The following is a 17016-nucleotide window of genomic DNA, read 5'->3' on the forward strand; positions in this document are numbered from 1 at the left end:
AGCATGGACAAAGCAACTGTTATAAAATAAAGCACTTAATTTGGGGCTTTGCTACAGTTTTCAGAGGTTTAGTCCCATTGTCAACATAGCAGGGAGCATGGCAGCATGCAGTCAGCGTGTGGAGTAGTAGCTGAGAGGTTACTACGCATTCTTGATTACCCTGGCAGCGGAGGATGAGAGAGACTGGGCCTGGTTTGGACTTTTGAAACCTCAAAGCCCACCGCCAGTGACACACTTCCTCCAACAAGGCCACCACCTCCTAATCCCTTCTCAAACAGCACCACACTATGATGACTAGGCATTCAAAATATATGAGCTGGGGAGACATTCTTATTCAAACCACCATAGATTTGGTCGGTTTCTTTATTTGTATTTCATTAATTTTTACTCTGATTTTTACTATTTCTTGAAGTCTACCCGATCTGAATTTGGTTTCTTCTTGTTTTCCCAAATAGAAATGCATCATTAAGTCATTTAGTTGTACTCTTTTTGGTTTTTAAATTACCTACAGCTATAAATTTCCCTTTCAGGGCTACTTTTAGTGTGTCTGAGAGACTTTGCTTATTGTGTTTTCATTTTCATTTAAATATAGACATTTAAAAAATGTCTGTCTTGATTTCTTCCTTGAAACTATTCAGTAATGAGTTGTTTAATCTCCATGGGTCTCACTTGCTTTTATTTCCATGTTCTTTTGGCTGTGTGTATTCCTCTATTGAGTCTGAAGTATTGTTTCCAGGGTTCTGTATAGAGTTGACTTGGTGGGTTTGAAGTCTTTTAGCCTATTTATATTATGGGAAGTTTCTCATTCTCCTTTAACTATGTCCGATAGTTTTTCTGGGTACAGTAATCTAGGTTGGCATCTGTGGTCTTTTAGAGCTAGAAGAACATTCTTCAAGGCTCTTCTAGTGATTAAAGTTTCCACTGAACAATTAGCTCCTGTTCTTCTGTTGGGTTTTCCTTTATATGTGACTATTCAACCTAAATTCACAGACAGCATTATCCTAAATAAAAAACAAACAAAAATCTTGAAGCAGGATTGCTTTGGTTATCTGGGGCCTTCCGTAGTTCTACAAGAATTTTAGGATCTTTCTTTTTTCTGTAAAGAATGAGATAGGAATCTTCTTGGAATTCTATGAATCTGTAAATTGTTTTATGTTGAAATCAATATAAGTCATTTTCGCAAGATTAATTCTATCAAACCGTTAGCATAGAGTCTTTCAATTTTTTAGTTTCTTACTCAATCTTTCTTCAAAGATTTAGTTTTCATTGCAAAGGTCTTTCACATTCTTGGTTAGGTTTATTCCTAGACACTTTTGAGGCTACTGTGAATGGGAATATTTCCATGCTCTCTCTCTTAGTGTGTTTGTCATTATCATATACAAAAGTTACTGATTTTTGTGAGTTGATTTTTTTTATATTACCACTTCATTGAAGTTTTTGAGCATTTCTAGAAATTTTATGCTGGAATTTTGTGGATCTCTTATGTATAATATTATATCATCTTCACAGATAATAATTTAACTTCTTCTCTTCCTATTTTTATCCCCTTAATTTATTTTTTCTTGTTTTATTACATTTGCTAGTTTGAGAAGGAGTAGTGATAATGGACAGTCATGTCTCATTTTAATGGGATTGCTTTGAGTAACAAGTTATAATGGTTCTCAACCAGTAGGTCACAACCTCTTTGGGGGCTGGATATCAGATATCCTGCCTATCTGATAATTACATTATGATTCATAACAGTGGCAAAATTATTGTTATGAAGTAGCAATGAAACGATTCTATGATTGGAGGTCACCACAACATAAGGAACTGAATTAAAGAGTGGAAGCATAAAGAAGATTGAAAACCACTGACTGTGGATTAGAGCAGTTACCTAGTACAAGGCTTTAGATTCAGTCCCTAATAGTACCTAGTACAGTTAATGATTTTTTAAAAACTAATATATATTTGGCCAACCTAGTATTTCTATGTATTATAACGAGAGTTAGTTACATGAAATGGAGACATTTAAAAGTGACAGACTTGATCTTGTATAGGTCCCACTCCTACCTGAGGAGTTACTGGCATTTATGGCTTCTTGTGGAGAAAGAGTTGGTTTTCCTCAAGGATGTTGACCCTGAGAAGCTACCCATCTCTAAGAGATGGCACCATATCCATGCATATGCAGGTAGCATGGAATGGACTCATTGGACAAGGAAAGAGGGAAGGGAAGCACATGAAGCTGGAAGGGATAAGTATGGGTGTTATAGGTGAGGAACTGGAGTAGAAGAAATGGGAGTGGGTTTGATAAAAACACATTACATTCATGTGCAAATATTAGAAAAAAATATTTTAAAGCACAGAAACTGTAAATGAGTATTATAGTCTAGATTAAATAGCTTGAAAATATAGAAAGTCAAGTTTTTAAACTAACTCCATGGAAACAAAAACAATAAAAGGCTTTAACATTATCCACTTTTAGTGATACATATAACTAAGTAAACAGTGTTCAACTATGTAATGTGTGATATATTCTTATAAACAATTAAAACATTTTATAACATGCCCAGTTTGCTACCATGTGATGATTACTGGGACATATGAAATACTAATTTTGAGAATCTTTTTCTTATATATACAAAGACATTTAAATGATTTTAAGTGCCAAAATTAGTAATCCATTTTTCTCATAACAGTTTCAGATTAAAAATTTCATATAATAAATTTCTTCATAATTCTGCACTCTAAACTAGAGAAATAGATAAATGCAATTTACATTTGGTTTTGAAAACTTTTCTTTTAGAATTAGAAATTTCTTAGTCTGGCATTTTCATCTAGAATACAACTACCAAGAAATGTCTTACCTGAATGTCTCTTTCTTAAGCTTTGTACTAGGTTATCCTCATACTCTGAAAGAATTGTCCTCCTGTCATACAAAAAAGTGTGGTACATGCAGTCATTACTTTAATATTGGTATAAACCATGCCAAATTAAATTATTAAGAGTGTTTCAATTGGTATCAGGGTGTTTTGGTATAGTCATCAAAATTGTGAACTTGGATATATTTATGGAACTTTTAATTAGATAAAGGAATAACAAAAAATGGTGATGAATCAAAGTCAACATATCCACTAGGTCATCTTGACAAAATGGGAAAGTATCATTGACCTCTGATGTCGTCCTAATCATAACAGTTATTCTTAGACAGGGTTTTCTCTTATTATAAAATAGACCTTCTTAAAAAATATAAGGACGTTTACTGCTTTAATTCACCAAGTTACTATGAAGACTTAACAGTATAAAAATAATAGTAGAAAAACAGAAAAGCAATAAGAATAATTTGTTATCTTAACAGTGAATTCACTTTGAATATTCAAAATGAAACCTACAGTGTTTTTCTTCTCAGGAACTAATGTACCAAATACGTATAGCTTTCAGTAAATGTAAAGAGACTAGTATGTTTCCTACAACTGTTCAGGTATGTGTGGTTTGCAGTTTAGAGAATAATAGCTATTGAATAGTTTAAAACCTAAAAGTCATATTAATGTAAAATTTTCTTAAATTAGTTAAAATGATCTATTTATTATTACTGAACTAAAAAATCACTACCATTTTTAAACTATTAAATTACAAAACCTAAATACTTCTGCTTTGCCAAATCCAATCTTAATCCACAGACCATTTGTTACAAGGATGCCTAGTTTTCATGGCTTGTCACGATGTTAGTTATTTTTTCTGATGCTGTGATAAAATACTATAAACTGAGGCAACTGACAGAAGGAAGAGTTTATTTATTTAATTGACTTCTGCATACAAAGGAATGAGTTCATTATGATTTGTAACAGATGCAGAAGAATCACAGCCTATAACTATGCAGAGACAAAGTCCAAATCCCTCCCTCAGAGTTTAGGGAAATCCCTACCCAAGAGTGGTAGGGGGATTGTACGAGGTCAGAGGGAACAACCAGGAGAAACAATACCCTCCTGAATCAACTCCCAAACAAGAGTACCTTATGAGCTCAGAGAGACTGAAGCAGCAAGCACAGGGCCCTGCATGGTCTGCACTAGGTCCTTTGCATATATAGTATAGCTATTTTGCTTAGTATTTTTTTTTTTGAAGCATTGAGTCTTTTAATAGAAAAAAAAAATACACGTGCAACAGTAGCAACACACAGTTTCTTCGAATCCAGACAGCTCCAAGTTTCAGTTCTTCACCTTGGGAGATGGCCTGTACACACCTACAACCACAGCGTGGTCCCGTGTCGTAGGGCTCAAGTGTCAGCTGCTCTGTGGGCTTCATATTCTCCTGCTGCATCTTCTTCACTTCAGATGCCAACAAGCTTCTGCCGAGGCTGTGGAGTCAATGCAGTTCGCCCTTAATGGAAATCACAATAGTGTCCTCCTTCAATCCAGGAAGGTGTGGGCATTCAGGGCCACAATCGGTGGTTTGGTCTGGCTGTGCCACATGGGCAAAGATCACATCCACCATGCGATAAGGCATGCGGTTATTTGTGTGGGTGTCGGGCATCTTCAAATCACCACAGGAATAATGTGGTCCTCTTCTTGGCCAAGTGATGATGGTCCAGGCCAGCAGAACGGTGGGGAAGGAACTCAATTGCATAGACCAGACATCGGGCCAACGATATCAGAGACGTGAGAGACAGTGGTTGCCTGAGGCTGCCCCAAGGTAGAGCACCTTGGCCCCTGGCTTTGATATGGATCTGGTTCTACACCGCCCAGGATTGCTGCTGCCAGCTTGGAACGGAAAGGGGTTCCAGGCTCGTATTCAATTTTGTCATCTCCCTCTGAAATAGAGGACTCTCTTCTCCCCATACACAGACTCTCCAGGGACACAGATTCTTTGTTGACAAGGGCATCCTCCTTTCCGCGACAGATAAAGACGCCTTCATGCCGATGTGGTTCCACCATCACATTCTTCCCTGACTGGTTTCCTCTCTTGCCTCCCAGGCCACCACCTCGACCCCGGCTGCCCCCAGACTGGAAGCCTCCACCTCGTCCACCTCCTCCCTCCACCTCCTCCTCGGCCCTGAAGCCTCCACCCCCACCTCATCTAGACCTCGGCCTCCACCCAAGCCTCCTCGACCCCCGCCAAAGCCTCCCCGTCCACCTCGTCCTCCTCTACCACCTCTGTCACCACCGAAGCCTCCTCTGCACCACAAAGCCACCCCCACGGGGGCTGAAACCTGGCTTCATCAATGCGTTCTGGTCGCACGGCTCCGGTTTGCTTAGTATTTTTTATGGGACTCCTAACTGTGAGGAATGAGTGGTTCTCTGACTTTTGTGCCTGTTTCTAGGACTCTTTTCCTTCTGTTGCACTGCCTGTGCCAAACTTTGATAAGATCATTTTGTTTTATAATTTTATAATATTTTTATGATATAAAAATATAGTAATTTTGTTTTTTCATGTTTGGTTTGTTGTCCTTAGAGCCTGTTTTTGTTTTCTAATGAGAGGCAGAAATGGAGTGGATTCATAGGGTAGACAAGGTGGGGAGGAACTGGAAGGAGCAGAGGAATGGGAAACAGTAATCAGGAATATTATATGAGAAAAGAAACTATTTCCAATAAAAGAATATATATTCTTTTATATATTCCCATCATGTCAGGGAAGCAAGTAGCAGGCTTGGGGACAGGAGGAGGAAGCTGAGAGTTCACATCTTCAAATATAAATACGAAACAGAGAAAGTGAATTGGAAGTCACATGAAGGTTTTAATCCCAAAACCCACCCTCAGTGACATACTTCCTCCTGAAAGACTGCACCACTTTAGGCTGCATGAACAACTGGGAACCAAGTGTCCAAATGTCTAAGACTGAGATATTTCTTATTCAAGTCACAACAATCACCAACTGCTTTGGAAGATGGAATCATTTTATACATGTGAACTATTAAGAAGACACCATGGGACTTATGTCTGCAAACCCAGGTCATCTTCTGTTTGGTGGCTTATTTGTGAGGCAAAATTTGAAAATATATGGAAACATTGAGGAATTCACATACCTTGGAAGATTTTCATTAATATAAAAAACCTCAAGTGGCCAATCAAGTTTCCATGAAAAAAGTGATGTAGGTTCGGTCCACTTGGAAATGGTGCTACTCAGACTATAAAGGAGTTTCTGTTCATTGTCAAAGAAGAAAAGAACTTTTAATCTTGTCTTGCAAAATTATTAGACACTAGCTGATTTTTTTGTGGGTCACAACACATATTTGATGGAAGAAGAGCTAAAATTCTTTTAGGTAACCAAGCATGAAGCTCTATGCACACATGTTGATTGCAGATAAAGGTTGTGAATAGATGGGAAGGTCAGTTTACTGTTGATGGGTAAGGGTAAAACTAAGACTCCTAGCTGTTTGTGGCAGTTTGAATGTAATCGGCCCCCATCATCCCATAATCTCATAGGGAGTGGCACTATTAGGAGGTGTAGCTTTGTTGGAGAGGGTATGGCCTTGTTGGAGGAAATGTGTCACTGTGGGGGGAAGCTTTGAGGTTTCCTATGCTCAGGACACCACCCAGTGTGTCAGTCAACTTCCTGTTGTCTGCCAAATGTAGCATTCTCAGTTCCAGCACCTTCTCTACCTACATGCTACCATGCTCCCTGCCATTATGGACTGAACCTCTGAACTGTAAGTGAACCACCACAATTAAATGTTTCCTTTATAAGAGTTGCCATGGTCATGGTGTCTCTTCATAGCAATAGAAACCCTAATTAATTCTGGAATAATATCTGTCTTAGTTTAGGGTTTCTATTGCTGTGAAGAGACACCATGACCATGGCAACTCTTATAAAGAAAACATTTAATTGGGGTGACTCACTGACAATGTCAGAGGTACAATTACCATCATCATGGTGGGAAGCATAATAGTACACAGCTAGATGTTGTGGAGAGGTAGTTGAGAGGCCTACATCATACAGGCAACAGGAAGTCAACTGATTGTCATACTGGGGGGAAGCTTGAGCAAAAGAGACCTCAAAGCCCACTCCACAGTGACACACTTCCTCCAAAAAAGCCACACCTCCTAATAGTGTCACTCACTGGGAGCCATTTTCTTTCAAACCATCACAACATCCTAACTTAAAAAGAACATATGAAATGAAGAAACTGTTCTAATGATTATGTAACTATTACCACAAAAACTCAGAGATCTTAATCAATAAGGGCAATCAAGGGCTAGCTGTTAGTCATTACTGGACTGTAGGATCCACTAATAACAAAACTGTAACAACAGAATCAACAAGGGAAAAAAAGACATGACTAGAATTTCTTCCTTTTCTCCTCTGACTTGTGAGAGAGGGCTGACGCACTTGTAGTTATAGAACTAGCTGGTTTCCTGGAATTTCAAGCAGCAATGTGTAGAAGGCAGCTTCCAGGGATTTTCTGTTAAAATGGACATTATAAGACTAAAGTAAACAATTAAAAAAAATCAAGATGTGAGCCTGCCTGCGGCAAGGTAGGCCCTCTCCGGAACTCCCTGGCCAGCAAAGACATGGGATATTAGGACCAGAAAACACATCTGGGAGGTGAGTGACTTCCTGCCCCCTCGGCAGCAGCCTGGGAGACAGATCACAGCCACTCCCTGACTGGCTGCACTTTCTAGTCTTCTGGCTGGGACTAGTCTCACTAGCTACTGCCTCCATCCTCCGACCCTACCCAGCTTGCACCCAGAAAAACCGTCCCTTCTTCCTCCCCTCTTTGGGTTCATAACATCTCCAGCTCAGCCCAATCAGGGCACTGGGACTGCATAGGGAGTGCAACCGGCCGGAGGGAGTTTCTTTAGTTTCAATAGCCTGCCTGTGGCAAGGTAGGCCCTCTCCGGAACTCCCTGGCCAGCAAAGACATGGGATATTAGGACCAGAAGACACATCTGGGAGGACGAGAAGACACATCTAGTAGGACCAGAAGACACATCTGGGAGCAAAGACACCAGATCTTAAAATCGGAAGACACATCTGGGAAGCATCCCTCAGCTACCAGGAATCCCTGATTCAGTGCTGTGGAGTCCCATCTGGACGGCCTTCCCTAGTGTATTCAAGTGTCCTGACCCTGTACCAAGACCACCTAACCAGAGGGGGGAGAGGCTGCCCTCCAGGCAGGTCTGAGGAGCACGGCAAGGGAGTGCGGGCTCCTTCAGATTGTGCTGCAAGGAATAGCTCCTGCTCTGGTACTGAGGAGATCTACCCAGATTCAGTCAGAGCAAGGATTGGAACAAGTCACCAAGTCTCTCCTAGCTCCATTTGAAGGAAGAGATGGGCAGGCACCAATGCAAGAACTCCTCTAACAACCCAAAACACAACATGACATCACCAGAATCCAGTCATCCCAATAAAACAAGAATTGAACACCTTACTCCAGAAGAAATAGAAGAAATCGACCTTAAAATAGTACTTTATGAAAATAATAGAGGACCTTAAACAGGAGGTTAAAAAAACTGCCATAAAGAAATAGAGATGGTAAACAAAAAGGTAGACGAAATAAATAAATCTCTCAAAGATACCCAAGAAAAACAGGAAAAAGCAATCAAACAGGTAAGGGAAATAGTACAAGACCTGAAGAATGAAATGGAGGTAATGAGGAAAACACAATCCGAGGGAACACTGGAAATGGAAATTCTGAGGAAACAAACAGAAACTACAGAGACAAGTATTACCAACAGAATACAAGAGAAGGAAGAAAGAATCTCAGACTCTGAAGATACTATAGAGGAAATAAACTCACAGATTAAAGAAAAAAACAAATCCAACAAATTCTTAACACAAAACATCCAGGAAATCTGGGACACCATGAAAAGACCAAACTTAAGAATAATTGGTGTAGAAGAAGGAGAAGAATTACAACTCAAAGGCCCAGAAAATATATTAAACAAAATTATAGAAGAAAATTTCCCCAACCTAAAGAAGGATATTCCTATGAAGGTACAAGAAGCCTACAGAATACCTAATAGACTGGATCAAAAGAAAGCATCCCCATTGCCATATAATAATCAAAACACCAAAACATACAGAATAAAGAACAGATATTAAGAGCTTGCAAAGGAAAAGGTTCAAGTAACATATAAAGGGAAACCTATCAGAATTACACCTGACTTCTCACTGGAAACCATGAAGCCAGAAGGTCTTGGATAGATGTGCTACAGACACTAAGGGAACATAGATGCAAGCCTAGACTACTATACCCAGAAAAGCTTGCATTCCCATCGATGGAGAAACCAAGATATTCTAGGAAAAAAACAGATTTAAACAATACGTAGCCACAAATCTAGCCTTGCAGAAAGTAATAGAAGGAAAATCACAAACCAAGGAGTCCAACAATGCCCACAATAACTCAGGCATCTTGCGACCCTTCACCAGCACAACTAGAAGAAGGGAAACACACAAACTCTACTACAAAAAAAAAAATGATGACCGGAGTTAACAACCACTGGTCATTAATATCACTTAATATTAATGGACTCAATTCACCTATAAAAAGGCACAGGCTAAGAGATTGGATACGAAAACAGGATCCAACATTCTGCTGTTTACAAGAAACACATCTCAACCACAAAGACAGACACCTACTCAGAGTAAAGGGTTGGGAAAAGGTTTATCAAGCAAATGAACCTAAGAAACAAGCGGGTGTGGCCATACTAATTTCTAACAAAGTTGACTTCAAACTAAAATCAATCAGAAGAGATGGAAAGGGACACTTTCTACTCATAACAGGAAAAATCCTTCAGAATGAAGTCTGAATCCTGAATGTGTATGCCCCTAATATAAAAGCACCCACTTATGTAAAAGAAACACTTCTAGAACTCAAGGCAGCCATCAAACCACACACACTAATAGTAGGAGACTTCAACACTCCTCTCTCACCAATGGACAGGTCAATCAGACAGAAACCTAACAGAGAATTGAAAGACTTAATGGAGGTAATGAACCAAATGGACTTAACAGACATCTAAGAACATTCCACCCAAATAGGAAAGAATATACCTTCTTCTCTGCGGCTCATGGAACCTTTTTGAAAATTGACCATATACTTGGTAACAAAGCAAACTTCCACAGCTACAAAAAAATATTAGTAACCACCTGTGTCTTATCGGATCACCATGGATTAAAATTAGAATTCAACAACAATGCTACCCCCAGAAAGCCTACAAACTCATGGAAACTGAACAGTCAACTACTGAACCACACCTGGGTCAAGGAAGAAATAAAGAAAGAAATTAAAGTCTTCCTTGAATTTAATGAAAACAAAGACACAACATATTCAAACCTATGGGACACAATGAAAGCAGTGCTAAGAGGAAAGTTCATAGCACTAAGTGCCCACTTAAAGAAAACTGAGAAAGCACTCATTGGTGACTTAACAGCACACCTGAAAGCTCTGGGGAAAAAAAGAAGCAGACTCAGCTAGGAGGAGTAGAAGACTGGAAATAATCAAACTGAGGGCAGAAATCAACAAAATAGAAACACAGAAAACAATCCAAAGAATTACTGAAACAAAAAGCTGGTTCTTGGAGAAAATCAACAAGATTGACAAACCCTTAGCCAAACTAATCAAACGGCAGAAAAAGAACACGCAAATTAATAAGATCAGTAATGATAAGGGGGACATAACCACAGACACAGAGGAAATTCAGAGAATCATTAGATCTTACTACAAAAGCCTGTATACCACAAAATTGGAAAATGTAAAAGAAATGGACATTTTTTTAGATAAGTACCATATACCAAAGTTAAACCAGGACCAGGTGAACATTCTAAATAGTCCTGTTTGTCGCGAAGAATTAGAAACTGTGATCAAAAACCTCCCTACCATAAAGAGCCCAGGACCTGATGGTTTCAATGGAGAATTCTACCAGAACTTCCAAGAAGACCTAATACCTATACTCCTTAAGGTATTTCATAATATAGAAACAGAAGAGTCACTGCCAAATTCCTTTTATGAAGCTACAGTTACCCTGATACCTAAACCACACAAAGACTCAACCAAGAAAGAGAATTACAGGCCAATCTCACTCATGAACATTGACACAAAAATTCTCAATAAAATACTAGCAAACCGAATCCAAGAACACATTAGAAAAATTATCCACTACGATCAAGTAGGCTTCATCCCAAAGATGCAGGGCTGGTTCAACATATGAAAATCTATCAATGTAATCCATCATATAAATAAACTGAAGGAAAAAAAACAATATGATCACCTCATTAGATGCAGAAAAATCATTTGACAAAATTCAGCACCCCTTTATGATAAAGGTCTTGGAGAGATTAGGGATACAAGGGTCATTCCTAAATATAATAAAGGCTATTTACAGCAAGCCAACAGCTAACATCAAGTTAAACGGAGAGAAACTCAAGGCCATCCCACTAAATTCAGGAACACGACAAGGCTGTCCACTCTCTCCTTATCTCTTTAATATAGTGCTTGAAGTTCTAGTAATAGCAATAAGACAACATAAGGGAATCAAGGGGATTCAATTTGGAAAGGAAGAAGTTAAACTTTCATTATTTGCAGATGATATAATAGTATACATAAGCGACCCCAAAAACTCCACCAAAGAACTCCTACAGCTGATAAACGCCTTCAGTAACGTGGCAGGATACAAGATCAACTCCAAAAAAATCAGTTGCCCTCCTATACACAAAGAATAAGGAAGCAGAGAGGGAAATCAGAGAAGTATCACCTTTCACAATAGCCACAAATAGCATAAGATATCTGGGAGTAACTCTAACCAAGGAAGTGAAGGATTTATTTGACAAGAACTTTAAGTCTTTGAAGAAAGAAATTGAAAAGGATACCAGAAAATGGAAGGATCTCCCTTGCTCATGGATTGGGAGGATCAACATAGTAAAAATGGCAATTCTACCAAAAGCAATCTATAGATTCAATGCAATCCCCATCAAGGTCCCATCAAAATTCTTCACAGATCTTGAGAGGACAATAATCAACTTTATATGGAAAAGCAAAAAACCCAGGATAGCCAAAACAATCTTATACAATAGAGGTACTTCTGGAGGCATTACCATCCCTGACTTCAAACTCTATTACAGAGCTACAGTATTGAAAACAGCTTGGTATTGGCATAAACACAGAGAAGTAGACCAATGGAATCGTATAGAAGACCCGGATCTTAAACCACAAACCTATGAACACCTGATCTTTGATAAAGGAGCCAAAAGTACACAATGGAAGAAAGAGGGCATCTTCAACAAATGGTGCTGGCATAACTGGATGTCAACCTGTAGAAGAATGAAAGTAGATCCATATCTATCACCATGCACAAAACTCAAGTCCAAATGGATTAAAGACCTCAATATTAATCTGAACACACTGAGCTTGATAGAGGAGAAAGTGGGAAGTACTCTACAACAAATGGGCACAGGAGACCGTTTCCTACATATAACTTCAGCTGCACAGACATTAAGGGCAACATTGAATAAATGGGACCTCCTGAAGCTGAGCAGCTTCTGTAAAGCAAAGGACACTGTCACTAAGACACAAAGGCATCCTACTGACTGGGAAAAGATCTTCACCTACCCTGCAACTGACAAAGGTCTGATCTCTAAAATATATAAGGAACTCAAGAGACTAGACTTTAAAACACTAATTAACCCAATTAAAAAATGGGGTGCTGAACTGAACAGAGAATTCTCAACAGAAGAAGTTCAAATGGCCAAAAGACACTTAAGGTCATGCTCAACCTCCTTAGCTATCAGGGAAATGCAAATCAAAACAACTTTGAGATATCATCTTTCACCTGTCAGATTGGCTAAAATCAAAAACACCAATAATAACCTTTGCTGGAGAGGTTGTGGGGTAAGGGGTACACTCATCCATTGCTGGTGGGAATGCACACTTGTGCAACCACTTTGGAAAGCAGTATGGCGGCTTCTCAGGAAATTCGGGATCAACCTACCCCAGGACCCAGTAATTCCACTCTTGGGAATTTACCCAAGAGATGCCCAATCATACTACAAAAGCATCTGCGCAACTATGTTCATAGCAGCATTATTTGTAATAGCCAAATCCTGGAAACAACCTAGATGCCCTTCAGTGGAAGAATGGATGAAGAAACTGTGGAATATATACATGTTAGAATACTACTCAGCGGTAAAAAACAATGACATCTTGAATTTTGCATGCAAATGGATGGAAATAGAAAACACTATTCTAAGTGAGGTAACGCAGACCCAAAAAGATGAACATGGGATTTACTCACTCACAATTGGTTTCTAGCCATAATTAAAGGACATCGAGCCTATAATTCGGGATCCTTGAGAAGATAATAAGAAGGTGAACCCAAAGAAAAACATATAGTAATCCTCCTGGATATTGGAAGTAGACAAGATTGCCGGGCAAAAATTGGGAACTTGGGGGTGGGGTGATGATGGAGGCGGGTCTTCTATCATTCTGTTGAGTTCATTGGTTAATTAATAAAGAAAACTGCTTGGCCTAATAGGTTAGAACATAGGTGGGTGGAGTAGACAGAACAGGAAGAAGGAAGTGAGGTAGATGGCTCAGACAATTGCCCTGCCTCTCCTCTCTGAGCCAGTCGCCATGAAGCCAGACACCAGGACAGATGTGCTGAATCTTTCCTGGTAAGACACTACTTTGTGGTGTTACACAGATTATTAGATATGGGTTAAAGCAAGAGATGTGAGAACTAGCTAATAAGAGGCTGGAACTAATGGGCCAGGCTTGTGTGGTTTTAAAAGAATACAGTTTTCGTGTAATTATTTCGGGTGTAAAGCTAGCCATGCGGGAGCCAGGGCGATAGGAACGCAGCCCGTCAGCTCCACACTACAGAATGGCACCCACGTGGATGGCTGAATCCACAGAAAGCCTGAGAAAACTTGGGGAAGAATAAAGCATGTTTTCTTGATAGCAGCAATTTCTCAGGTCTGGCTCTGCTTGGAAGAGGAAAGGAAGCACTCTCATCTAAGAGAGGCTTCCTGACTCAGCTTTAGCTGCGAAACGCTGCAGCTCTTTTAAGAGGTCCTGCCAAGAAACACTTAAATGGTGTTGATGAAAAGCTGAATGCATGCTTTTCGGTTTTCAGCCATAGCAGGAAAAAAAGCTGCACCGGTTTAAAATTCCGTTGTTCTGGTCTGTCCTGCCAGGGCAAACTCTGACTCTTTCAAGCAGGCAGTCCTGACTATGGAGCTTTTGATTGTTGTTTAACACTGATGCAGCTTGCTTGCTGGCAGGGACCTTGAACTGCCACAGAGTTGTGGTGATAAACATGGCTTCAGCCGGTACCTCTGCCATGAGGCTGAAAAGCTAAGGAATGGGCTGGATCTAGCCGCCAAAGTCACGGCTTTAGTCCTACCTATATTGCTTGATTAAATTAAAGACTCGTGTGGTCAGAGAAAGAGAGATATACAGTAAGGAGAAATTCAAAGAAAACCTCTAAATGGTTTCCAGTGTGTTAAAAATATATGCAGGCTAAAGGTTAAAGTTCTTAAAAGAAAAAAAAGGAAGTAGTTTTTTGTGGTGGTACACACCTTTAATCCCAACACTTGGGCGGCAGAGGTAGATTGACCTCTGTGACTTCAAGGTGTGGCAGGACACACCTTTAATCCCAATGCCTGGGAGGCAGAGACAGACAGGTTAAAATAAAGCTGAACAAAGATGGAAAATACACAGAAAATATTGATACTGTATGCTATTATGCTCTCTTTGAATTGTTTGAATGCTGAGGAAGGAGCAACAGATGCTAAAAGATATTTGCTTATAAATGCTGTTAAACTAATCCAACATAGATATTTTAAAAATACCTTGACTTCAGAATTTGGATCTAAGGATATGATACTTTGGAAAAGAAATTCTTTTATTTTTACAGTAAATGAGACCCTGTGGATTGCTTCTATCCGAATATGGTATGATAGACCACGCCCTCCTGAAAGGTTGCTGTGAACACCTTCAGAAAATTACTTCACCCAACTGATGACTGTGATGAACCTGGCACACAGGTTACACCATGAAAGATCTGATTAACAGCGTCCCCATTCAGCAAGAAGCAATTTGGAGAGAAATAACTGCGCCCATGTTCCCAATATTGTTTATAAATGTTCTTTACATTTAAAGGGAATATGATATAGATATGAATAATTTGCATTAGCATGGATTTTAAGGTCAATTTTGTTATATGTATATGTATTTCTGATACTGATTAAGGTATTGTGATTGTGTAGTTCATTTTAAAAATGTAATGTATAATTAAGAAATATAGGTTGTTAATGGATAATCATCGGTAATAGTAAAGCTTATAGTCATGCAAGTTAGATTTTCTAGATATATAGAGATATATTTAAGTTAAATAGGCATTCTTCATATCTTTCAAAGACTATAGAATATGGCATTTTATGTTTTAATAACTTAGGGCTTTTCATGACAATGAGACATGTCTGCTCCTGGCAGCACCAGCTACTTCAAGAGGAAGAAGGGCATTGAAGAGGCTCCTTATCGAGTTTGATAGCCATTTGGGCAAGAAACTGCTCTTGCCTGGATTATTGCATAAACTAGACACAGATAACCCTCAGAGAGAGGACTGCTGAACTTGCCTAAAAGTGAGATGGTCTTTCGGGGTTCCTGATTCATGAAAGAGTCTGTGAGACATTCTGCAGAACACAGCAGATACTGACTGAACTGCCTTTGAAATTTCCTGCTACATAGAAAAGTCTGCTGGATACTATGGGCCTGTAGGCCGAAGATGAATGCCCCAACAGTAAAAAAGAACTTTGGGTGGCTGTCCAGGCAGCAAGATGTCTCTGTGATTTCTAGAGTTTTAGAAGTAGCTTACTTCTTGTTCACCTAGGTAATACTGTGTCCTTCTGGAGTCTTTGATGGAGTTGAAGAATAGATAGATAGTTATAGTTTTCCTTAGTTATGATAAAAGATAAAGTAGATATAAATACTGTAATTCTTACTCGATAACTGTTTTGTTATATGTAATTTTACTATGTTAAAGTTAAAGCCTTTCCTTTTTTTTAAACAGTAAAAGGGGAAATGATGGAGGCAGGTCTTCTATCAATCTTGATTTCATTGGTTAATTAATAAAGAAAACTGCTTGGCCTAATAGGTTAGAACATAGGTGGGTGGAGTAGACAGAACAGGAAGAAGGAAGTGAGGTAGATAGCTCAAACAATTGCCCTGCCTCTCCTCTCTGAGCCAGTCGCCTTGAAGCCAGCCACCAGGACAGACGTGCTGAATCTTTCCTGGTAAGACACCACTTTGTGGTGTTATACAGATTATTAGATATGGGTTAAAGCAAGAGATGTGAGAACTAGCTAATAAGAGGCTGGAACTAATGGGCCAGGCTGTGGTTAAAAGAATACAGTTTCGTGTAATTATTTTGGGTGTAATGCTAGCCATGTGGGATCCGGACGGGATGAAAAGCAGGCCAGCCCACAGCCCCCCACTACAGGGTGAGACGGGGCCAAGAGAAGATGGGGAGAGAAAAGCGTGAAGGGAAGAATGGGGAGAGCTCGGGGGAATGGGATGGTTGGGATACAGGAAGGGTGGATATGGGAGCAGGGAAGCATATATCTTAATTAAGGGAGCCATCTGAGGGTTGTCAAGAGACTTGACTCTAGAGGGGTTCACGGGTTTCCAGGGAGATGCCCCCAGCTAGTTCCTTGGGCAGCTGAGGAGAGGGAGCCTGAAAAGGCCAGTTCCTATAGCCATACTGATGAATTTCTTGCATATCACCATAGAACCTCCACCTGGCGATGAATGAAGAAAATGACTGAGCCCCACATTGGAGCACCGGACTGAGCTCCCAAGGTCCTGATGAGGAGCAGAAGGAGGGAGAACACGAGAAAGAAAGTCAGGACCGTGAGGGGTGCGTTCACCCATGGAGACGGTGGGACAGAACTAACGGGAGATCACCAACTCCAGTTGGAATGGGACTGATGGAACATGCGACCAAACCGGACTCTCTGAATGTGGCCGATGGTGGGGGCTGACTGAGAAGCCAAGGACAATGGCGCTGGGCATTTTGATCCTTCTACATGGACGGGCTCTGTGGG

At 39.9% G+C, this 17016-nt stretch overlaps 1 pseudogene; it reads right to left on the reverse strand.

Moving 5' to 3' along the window:
• Positions 1-4184: 4184 nt before the first annotated feature.
• On the reverse strand, positions 4185-5195 carry LOC119817934 (annotated as a pseudogene).
• Between the last annotated feature and the right edge of the window lie 11821 nt (positions 5196-17016).

Source organism: Arvicola amphibius, chromosome 6 (genome assembly GCF_903992535.2).
Source record: "Arvicola amphibius chromosome 6, mArvAmp1.2, whole genome shotgun sequence".
Classification (NCBI taxonomy): domain Eukaryota; kingdom Metazoa; phylum Chordata; class Mammalia; order Rodentia; family Cricetidae; genus Arvicola; species Arvicola amphibius.